This window comes from Chinchilla lanigera, unplaced genomic scaffold (assembly GCF_000276665.1).
Source record: "Chinchilla lanigera isolate Chin_1 unplaced genomic scaffold, ChiLan1.0 scaffold00005, whole genome shotgun sequence".
Classification (NCBI taxonomy): Eukaryota; Metazoa; Chordata; class Mammalia; order Rodentia; family Chinchillidae; genus Chinchilla; species Chinchilla lanigera.
Genome location: NW_004955406.1, coordinates 38,861,364 through 38,872,073, shown reverse-complemented (window position 1 = coordinate 38,872,073; position 10,710 = coordinate 38,861,364). Strand labels below are relative to the sequence as shown.

General features: G+C 48.6%; 1 pseudogene; it reads left to right on the top strand.

Annotated features, from left to right (window-relative positions):
* Positions 1-867: 867 nt before the first annotated feature.
* Positions 868-10,396, top strand: LOC102030152 (annotated as a pseudogene).
* The last annotated feature ends 314 nt before the right edge of the window (positions 10,397-10,710 follow it).

Genomic DNA, 10,710 nt, shown 5'->3' with positions numbered 1-10,710 from the left:
TGCTTTGCTCCACCTTTCTCTTGTTTTGGGTCCTCAGTGAAAACAGGGGGCTTGGTGTGTACACAGGTCCCCACCCCATGGGAATCTCTTCATCCCCCTTTCTGCGCAGAGCCCTCCAAGTGGCTCTGAGGCCATCTTGGAGGACTGTTCCTAAGATGCCGGACAGTGGTTACCACTTGATACACAGCTCTTCCTGCACCTGGGAGGTGCTCGGTCCTTTCGCGCGTCCTCTGGACTGCAGGTTGGGGACAAAGCACGGGCCTCAGTGAGGGGGACTGAGCGTGGGGTGGGTCTTCTGGCCTGCACTGTGACCCTGAGTGTACTTACTTGCTTGGATTAAGGGATCTGTTGCAGTGGACAGTGACAGGTGGCCAAAGTCTCCCCCAAAAGAGGAGAGTTTGAGTGAGCTTTCAAAACTGTTTGTAACTCAGGTGATGCACAGGCCTCAACATGGGCTCCTTCCTGTCACAGTGTGGAGGAGACAGTCACTGCCAAGGGCAAGCTCTGGACCTAGGCCCCAGTGCCTAACCTAGAAGCTCCAGGGAACCCTGTCTTGCAGTACAGGACCTTGAGCCTTCCTTCGCAAGCCTCCACAGCCAGCAGAAAGGCCACTGTGCAGTGGGATTTGGCTGTTTGGTTTTGGCTCTCTCTAGTCTCTGCCTGGGAAGGCCTAGGCACAGCCACTTTCATAAGTCCTGAGTAACTACAGGAAATGAGACCCTGGAGGTGGGTTGGCGGCAGGTGTAGGAAGGCTTGGGAAGAGAAGCCAGTCTTTTGGGTTTTAGGTACCACTCAGCTTCAGCCTTCGGGGACGAAGGATGGGGGCTGCTCCCAGGCCTGTCACTCTTTACCCACCAGCATGAGTGTGTCTCCATTCACGTGGGCCAGGCGGGGGTGCAGATGGGGAACGCCTGCTGGGAGCTGTACTGCCTGGAGCATCACATCCAGCCAGATGGCATCATACCCAGAAACAAGACCCTGGGCACCAGAGATGACTCCTTCAACACCTTTTTCACTGAGACAGATTCTGGCAAGCACGTGCCACGGGTTGTCTTTGTGGACCTGGAGCCTGTGGTCATAGGTGAGTGGGCAGCCCATACTTCTCCCGGAAGTCAGCAGGGAGCTCTGCTTGACGGGAAAGCGTTTGGGATGCAGGCAGTCCCTTGCTAAGCACAACGCCAGAGCCTGAGGTGGGCTGCTTCTGTCTAGGTGCTGTCTTCAGGAGGGGTCCTGGGACTTCCTATTCTGGGGAGACAATCGGTGGCACAGTTCCACTGGGAAAATACCAAATATTTGAATCAAGGCCAGACTAGAGTGGAGTGGAGATAAGCAGAAACTTTCAACTTCCTCTTCCCACCCCTCAGGCTCTTGAGAACAACTTTGCCTAAGGAAGTGGGCACCGGGAACATTCTTGACAGGTCCCTGCTCACCCTAGCAGAGAGAGGCCACCTGATGGGACTGGGCCTGTGTGAACCTGTTGCTTGCTCCTGTGGGCTTTGCTGCTTCCTTGCTTCTGCGTCTGGAGCTCCTCAGTTCCCATTTGTGAAAACTACACCCTTCCCCCACCTTTCCAAAGATACTGTTCCGGAGTTTGAACTGTGGATGGGGCTTTTTCCTTTAGTCGGTGTTCTTACCCTAACCTGAAGGGAGTCTCCTCTACACCCTGATTCCTCCTAGCAAAACCAAGTGGCTGTGATCAGCGGAAGGGCCTGTTAAAGGCGCCCCCATACTTAACCCTGAGTTCCAGGTGGCTCCAGGCTTTAGAAGTGGCCTCTGGAGCTCCGGGTGTCCGTCACTGTGTTTTGCAGTTACACTCAGGGAAGCTTAACAACAAAGGTCCTAGGGCCTTGTGTCCCTTGGGGAGTGAGACCAGCCTCTCTTACCTTTGCCCCTCTCTTCCCCTCAAGATAGGGTAAGAACTGGCACCTACAGGAAGCTCTTCCACCCTGACCAGCTGATATCTGGCACAGAAGACGCTGCCAACAACTATGCCCGTGGCCACTGTACTGTGGGGAAGGAGATCATCGATGTGATGGAGCAAATCCGAAAAGTGGTGAGTGGGACCAGGTGCCGCTGGCCCCTGCAGGAGGCACTGCATCCTTAGCTGCCCTCCCTGGCCTGGCAGGCTGGCCCTGTCCAGGAAGAAGGGGAAGCACAGCCTGTGGCTGGAACCTGCCATCACTCACCCTGCCTCTCCCAGGTCTGTCTACTCAGCTTCCCCCAGGGAGAGCTCGGGGGCACGTCTGGGATGGGATCTAGGGTTGGAGGCCTGAAGAATCTGCTTTCCCCTGAATTTGTGGACTCAGGCTTTTGTCCTGCTGGTTCCACCTTACTTGCCCGTCTTCTTGATCCAAGACTTCTTTGGGCTTTGGTCCATCTTTCACAACTGCTCAGCTTGTTCTTACAGGCCTGCATAGATCTTTCCAGCAGGGGGAGGCTCTGCTCAGCTCTGAACCACTGTCCACTTTACCCATGCGCTATCCAAGGCACTGAGAGTCAGGCCAGTAGGGAGCTAGCACTTTGGCTCTATTGCTCTACGGGGATTGTCTAGACATTCTCTCTGCTGCTCAGTCGAGACTGAGGACTGTCCACAGGAAGAACCTGAGAAGTGGGATTCTGCATTCCCCTCCTCAAGAATGTAAATTTAAAAAAGCACCTCCTAGGGTTAGAACTTTCTTAGACTGTCATTTCCTGTGTATTTGGTATAGATTGATGCTTTTGAGCCGGGGGTAGTGGCGCATGCTTGTAACCCCAGCACTCAGGAGGCTGAGGCAGGAGGATCGTTCTGAGTTTGAGATTAGCCTAGGCTACAAAATGAGCTCAAGGCCAACCTGAACTGCATAGCAAGACCCTGTCTTAAAAAGACCAAAAAAAAAAAAAGATTAATAGAGGTGCTTTTCTAGTTCAAGGAATAGCTACATCAGGATTATCTGGGGACAGCTGGCAAACCTGTAGGTTCCTGGATTCCTTGAAGGTGGGACCTGGAGATTCAGATGTATTGACATGTACGGTCCGTGTTCCCACTCTTCTGCATGTAGGTGGCAAAGCAACATGGCTCAGCAAGCCCGGCTCTCTGACTGCAAGTCCTGTGCCTTCCCCACCCTCCTCTTCCCTGCCTCACCCCTGCCGCTGCACATAGCACTGCCTTTCTAGGTCAGCTGTTTCCCAAGAGCACCAAGCCTCCTGTAAGTACTCTGCTCTCTCCTCTATAGAGGAGAAGCAGGGGACAGGAGAGAACTTTGGAGGGTGACAAAAGTTTTTATATCATAATTGGTTATACAGATATAATGCTTGTCAAATCATGCATTTCTATGTATAAAGCACATACACTTAAGTACTATACTTCAGTGTTTAATATGCAGAAGTACATCAACTGTAGTTTAGTAACAGACACTTTCTAGACAGGAGTTCCCTGGAGAGTTGGGGACCAGGCACATGTCATCTACATCCTTAACAGTGTTATTTCCTCCTCTAGACAGACCAGTGCAGTGATCTCCAGGGCTTTTTGATCTTCCATAGCTTTGGAGGCAGCACAGGCTCAGGATTTCACCTCTCCACTGATGGAGCAGCTTTCTATAAAGTATGGCATTGTCTTATTTACTTTTCTAGTTGCTGAGACAAAATACCCATCACCCAAAGTTAAAGGAGGAAAACTTATTTCAACTCATAGTTTGTAGAGGTTTCAGTCCATAGTTGGCAGGTTCCAAGGTAGGGAGGCATGGAAGAAGGGCATTGCAGAGGAGAAATAGTCAATGAAATAGCAAGCAGCAAGCTGCAAGTAGCAGCAGCAAGCCTCCCTTTCCCTTTTATCCCATCTAAACTGTATGCCTTCTGGGTGGTGCTCCCAACATCCAGGGTGGGCCTTCCCATCATCCACACCCAGGACTATGCTAAAATAATTTAGTTAATCCCAGCATCACAAACTCTAGATCCAGCCACCTCTGAAAAGCCCCACCTATGAGTGCATAAAGTTTTGGTGGGGGACATCCAGATATAAGCCATAACAGGCAAGTTCAAGTTGGAGTTTGCTGTCTACTCACTGCCTACTACGCCCATGTCCACAGGAGTTGTAGAACCCTATAACTCCATCCTGACTACCCACTCCAGCCTGGAGCACACAGACTGTGTCTTCATGATGGACAGTGAGGCTGCCTTTGATATTTGCAGTTGCCACCTGGACATGCAGCACCCTACCTACAGCAATCTCAGCTGGCTCAGTGGCCAGGTTGTGTCTGCATCACTGCCTCCCTGCATTTTTTTTAAGAGATAAAACAATTATACAAAATTTCAAAACAAGATAATAGGAAATTAACAATGGTTAATATATTGCATATTATTATCTTCAAAGTAATTGCTCAGATTACAAGATATAGGCATGCAAGATACATCAAACAATATAAGCAGTAACCATTCCTTTCAATGAACTAAAAGAAATTAGTAGTATATCTTAGCTATCTTGTGTGTGTGTGTGTGTGTATGTGTGTGTGTGTACATATTTTTCCTTCCTTCCTTTTCTCCTTTCCCCCATCCCAGTTCTTCCCTTTTAGGCAGTTTCTTTCCCTTTCATGTATCTATTATAGATTTTGAGTCTTATTTACTCTTTCAGTTTCTTACCCTAGGGAGACTCACTTACACATGTGAGTCTGATTTGTTTCACTTATGAGCTCCCTACGTTTTATTTGTTTTTTTTGTTTGTTTTGTTTTTGTCTTTCTTTTCATCTTTTCTTCCAGTACCAGGAATCGAACTCACGACCTTGTGCTTGCTAGGCAGGCGCTTTGCCGCTGAGCTAAATCCCTAGCCCCCTCCCTGCGTTTTAATGGCACCCTCAATGTGGACCTTGCAGACTTCCCATCCAACCTGGTGCCCTATCCCCGTATCCACTTTCCCCTGGTGACCTCACCCATTATCTCAGCTTAGAAGGCCTACCAGGAGCAGCTGTCAGTATGACATCACCAATACCTGCTTTGAGCCCTGCAATCAGATAGTCAAGTGTGAACCTCGCCTCGGCAAGTACATGGCCTGCTGCATGCTCTATCGTGGAGATGTGGTTGCCAAGGATGTGACTGCTATCATTGCCACTATCAAGATTAAGTGCACCATCCAGTTTGTGGACTGGTGTCCCACAGGTTTCAAGGCAAGTTGGGGATGAAGGGAGGGCTTCACCTGTGACCTACGCCCCTCTGAGGAGGGAGAGGCCCCTAGAGCTGCAGGTATGAAGGACAGATGTGCCAGGGAAGGGGCAAACAGGGCAGATGGCAAGTTCAGAGGCTGCTTTTACCTTGATCCATCACAGGTGGTCTGGAAGCCAGGTCTTTGGCCCAGAGGCCATGGTGGGTTCTCTTCGAAAGACTGCCTTTGTCAAAGGAGAAGTATTAGTTTCATGCCACTTAGCCTGGTGGGTAGGCATTCCCTAGGCACGCCAGTCAAATTGAGGTAGATCTCTCCATGTGGGCAGAGGATATAAAAATATTTGTTTCCCATGTAAACATTCACCAAAAGGTGACACTGGCAAAAGAGGACTTTAATAATCAAGTACAAGGCCAGGCGTGGTGGCGCACACCTGCAATCCCAGCACTTGGGAGGCTGAGGCAGGAGGATCATTGTGAGCTCAAGACCAGCCTGGGCTACAAAGTGAGCTCAAGGCCAGCCTGAACTGCATAGCAAGACCCTGTCTGAAAAAGACAAAATAATAATAATAATAATAAAGTAGATAAGATGACCCATTCTGTGCATAGTGGCCAACCTCCTTCTTCAGCCACCGGTCATTGCCCGGTGGGCTCACAAACAGAGTGGCCATGGTGACAGGAATGGAGGTTATGCATGGGCTCAGCAACATGGACTCCCACTCACTAAGGCTGATCTGGCTGTAGCCACTGCTGAATGCCCAATATGCCAGCAGCAGAGGCCAACAATATGGCACTGTTCCCTGGGGTGATCAGCCTGCAACCTGGTGGCAGGTTCATTATATTGGACCACTTTTATCATTGAAGGGACTGTGCTTTGTCCTCACTGGCATAGACACATATTCTGGAGATGGATTTGCCTTTGCCGCACATACTGCTTCTGCCAAAACTACCATCCATGGACTCACAAAATGCCTTATCAACCATGGTGAAATTCCACATAGCATTGCCACTGACCAAGGAACACATTTTGCAGCCAAAGAAGTAAGGCAATGGGCTCATGCTCATAGAATTCACAGGTCTCACCATGTTCCTTACCATCCAGAAGTGGCTGGTTTGATAAAAAAGTGGAGTGGTCTTTTCAAGATAGAGTTAAGGTGCTAGGTAGGTGGCAATAGCTTGCAAGGTACTTCAAAAGGCTGTATATGCTTTCAATCAGTGCCCATTATATGGCACTCTGTCTCCCATAGTGTCTTGGTTATGTTTCTCTCGTTGCTGAGACAAAATACCTGACAACCAGAATTAAGGAAGGAAAGGTTTATTTAGCTCATAGTTTGTAGAGGTTTCAGTCCATACTTGGCTGGCTCTAAGGCAGGGTGGCACATGGCAGAGGGCAACACTTCAAAGTGGCACAAGACAGCAAAAGCAGCAAGAGCAAAAACGGAGGGAGACAAGCCTTTTTTCCTCCCTTATATTGTAAGCAGGCTTCCCCCACCCAGGGCGTGTGTAGCACTCACATAATCTCTGTAATGGATTGACAACTGGTGGTCAATTTATAACCCCCAGCTGAACTGAGTAAGCGTGGTGCTGGGTGTGGGAGGCTCACCTGGGGATCAGCAGCATAAGAGGCAGAACTGGAGAAGAAGAAATTAGGCGTTGGGAGTAGAGAAAGGCTATTGGGAGCTGGTGGAAGATGTAAGGAGTTGTTGGTTCTGTTGGAGGAGCTCGTCATGCTGGCTTTCCTGATGAACGTGACTGTTTTCAACCTCTGAGGAGCTCGGGACCTCGCTGGCACTGAGAATAGCTTCAGTTCACTTTAGGGGAGCTCTGCTCCTCATTTTGAGCATCGCTTCCTGGCTCCAGAAGGGAAGATGGTGCACTGCTGGTCTCCTGGAGAAGCTTCCTGCATTGGCTTCCCTGATGGGAACTCGGCCATCTTGATCATTGGAGGAGCTTGGGACCTCACTGTTGCTGAGGATGGCTATGGTACCTTTCAAGGGAGCTCTGGTTCTTCTGAGCGTCGCTTCCTGGCTCCAGTGCAGCTCTCTCAGCCTGCTAGCACAGATCCTTCATCCCACTGGCACAGACTATCTAGATTCCACCACTGACCTTTGGGCCTTCCCAGAGCAGATTGGTGAAACAGGCCTGCGTGAGATATTATTATGGGCTCTGGCCTCCAGTTGGATTCTTGGGAGGCATTGTTATGGGCTCTAGGTCTTCAGCTGGGCTCATGTAGGACATTATCGCAGGATCCAGGCCCTCAGCGGGATTTCTGGTCTATAGTGTGTGGACAGATTTCCTGCACTCTCTTGTATATCATTCTTTGGAAGACTATTATAAATAATCTTATAAAATATGTGTCCTGTATTATATTGTTTCACCTTGCACAGAACATCCCCCCAAACCATGATAATCTGCATGCCCTCCTCTTACACAGGTTCAGGATGAATAGAAAGTAAAGATACTGGCTCCCTGCTGAGTCACATAGTTAACCTTCTACACTTCTCAAGTTGACATAATGAACAACATCCCAGAGCAGGAAGGACCTGTCCTTTTCACCCCAGGATGTAGAACTGCTGAGTCACTTAGCCAAGCCTCTAGACTCCTCAAGTTGACAAAATGTATCACCCATAACACATAGCCAGGATTCATGTGTCCAAGAATCAAGGGGTGGAAGTAGGAATGGTACCACTACCCATTACTCCTAGTGATCCACTAGGAAAGTTTTTGCTTCCTATCCCCATAACCTTATATTTTGCTGACTTAGAAGTATTAGTTCCAGAGGGAGGAAGGCTTGTACCAGGAAGCGCAACAGTATCATTGAACTGGAAGCTAAGATTTCCACCTGGTCATTTTGGTCTCCTCATGTCTCTGAGAAAATAAGCTAAAAAGGGAGTCACAGTGTTGTCAGGAGTGATTGACCCAGACTATCAAGAGGAAGTTGGACTACTACTCTACAATGGAGGAAAAGAAGAATACACACGAAGTGCAGGAGATCCCTTAGGGCACCCCTTAGTGTTACCATGCCCTGTTATTAAATCAATGGGAAACTACAATAACCTAATATAAGCACAATGACAAATGGCCCAGAGCCTTCAGGAACGAAGGTATGGTTCATTCCATCAGGGAAAGAACCAAGACCTGCCGAGGTGCTTGCTGAAGACCAAGGGAATACAGAATGGATAGTGGAAGAAGGTAGTTCTAAATACCAGCTATGATCCTGTGATCAGCTACAGAAAAAAAAGGATTGTATTTACACTATCTTTCTCCTAATATGGTTCTAATGTAATATAATGTTGATAGACGTAGTACTGGTTAAGTATTGTTAAGCTGTATTATAATGTTCTGAAGGATTGTTAAGCTGTATTATAAAGTTTAAGTTATAAAATGATTGAAAAATAAGCATCACCCAAGGAAAACAAATTAGTGTGTTTACATTTATAGGCAGGATAGTTATAACATGTTAGGCGGAATTATAAGCATCTCTTTGTATTTGGAAACTGCTTAAAGAAATGTCCCTGGTTGCCAGATTGAGAAGGGGTGGATTGTTATGGTTGATACATTGTGTCAACTTGAGTCTAGAAGTTTAAGTAAGTAACTCAGCAGTTCTACATCCTGGAATGAAAGGACATCTCTTCCTGCTCTAGGATGTTGTTTATTGTGTCAATTTGAGAAGTTTAGAAGGTTAACTATGTGACTCAGCAGGCAGCCAGTGTCCTTACTTTGTATTCATCCTGACCCTGTGCAAGAGGAGGGCACAGAAATGGTGTGGGTGTAATGCCCACCCCCCAATGAGGAAGGATTGACTGCTGGTTCTTCAGAGGAGCTCCGGTTTTCACCTTCAGCTTGGCAGTCCTCTCCTGGCTTCTGGTGCAGAACTTGTGGCTTCTGCCTGGGACTCTTCAGCCTTCTGGTGTAGACTCTTCAGCCTTTGACATAGTTCCTTCAGCATTCCGTTGCAGACCCATCAGCCTCCTGATTCGTACTTGCACAGAAAACTGCAGTGAACTCCAGACCTTGTACTAGACTCTTCTGCCTCCAGCGTGTGACAACCTCTGCACGCTTTCTCATCCAACTCTGTGGCAGCCAATCTTTTAATTTCTTGTTATATCTTTTTTGTTTGTTTGTTTCCAGTACCAGGAATCAAACTCACAACCTTGTGCTTGCCAGGCAGGCACTGTGCCCCTGAGCCAAGTCCCCAGACCCTCTTGTTATATTTTATAAATCTTGTGTTGTATCTGTTTCTCTAGAAAACCCTGATTGATACAATTTTCTAAACTACAGGAAAGAGACTAGTATAGCTAACACCCACGTACCCACTCCCTAACTTTGTTTTTGCTTTGCTGATCCATGCAAACTCACCTAAATAGTTATATAACACAAACATCCTTTTTGTTTTATTTTTGCTATGTAGTTCAGATTGGCCTTGAACTCACTATGTAGCCCAGGCAGGTCTCAAACTCATGGTGGTCCTTCTGCCTCAGCTTCTCAAGGGCTGGGATTACAGGTGTGTACCACCATACTCACCTACTTATTTGTCCCTTAAATCTCTTATGTAAAACAGCCTACACCTGTACATTTTTTTAGGCTATGAGGATTAAACCCAGAAGCCTTCATACCAAGCTACATCACTAGCCCTTTTTAGTTTTTCTTTTGAGACAGAGTCTTGCTATGTTGCCTAGGGTGGACTTAAATTTGTGACCCTCCTGCCTCAGCCCCTCAGAGTGTAGGGATTGCAGGTGCCCCACTGTGCCCAGCTTCCACCCTTTTTCTGGGCAGTGGCTCGGAGGGACCAGTCTCGTGGCATAGAATGTCTCACATCGTGGATTTGTCTGTTCCTTGCAGCAGTGGTCTCCTCTGTCTACTTGTTTCTTAAAGGTGGGCAAAGGCCAAACACCATTGACTGCCCCTTCCCCAGGTAGTGTCCGGGGCAGACCCCTCCCTGGAGCAGCCACTTAGAGCACTCTCCATTTTCTCTGAGGTTGGCATCAATCATCAGCCCCCCACCGTGGTGCCTGGAGGTGACCTAGCCCCAGTGCAGCAGGCAGTCTGCATGCTAAGCAACACCACAGCCATTGTTGAGGCCTGGTCCCGCCTCAACCACAAGTTTGACCTGATGTTTACCAAGCAGGCGCTTGTGCACTGGTATGTGGGCGAGGGCATGGAGGAAACAGACTTCTCTGAGGCCCCAGATGACATGGCTGCTCTGGAAAGAGATTATGAAGATGTGGCCATGGACTTTGTGGAAGAGAAGGACAGGAGCGGGGAGTAACTAGGCAGTCTCGATGCCTGCGATGCCTGACCTTTCACTCCCCGTCTTGTACCACTGCTTCCTTGTTTCCATAATGCCCTGCAAATACACGTGTGTCCGAAATACTATGGCACTGGCCCTTCCCAACACCCTTTGCTGTCATCCTGAGCAGGGGCAGACTGGCCTCTGCCTCCGGGGACCCCAGCTGGCAATGTCTGAGGAGTGGCACTGCACCCACCTGAGAGCACCTGTGTACGCTTCAGCCCTGGGCTGTGCTGCTGTGACTTCCTGGGGGACACCAAGAACCCCCTGTGCCCAACCACCCCAAGGAAGGG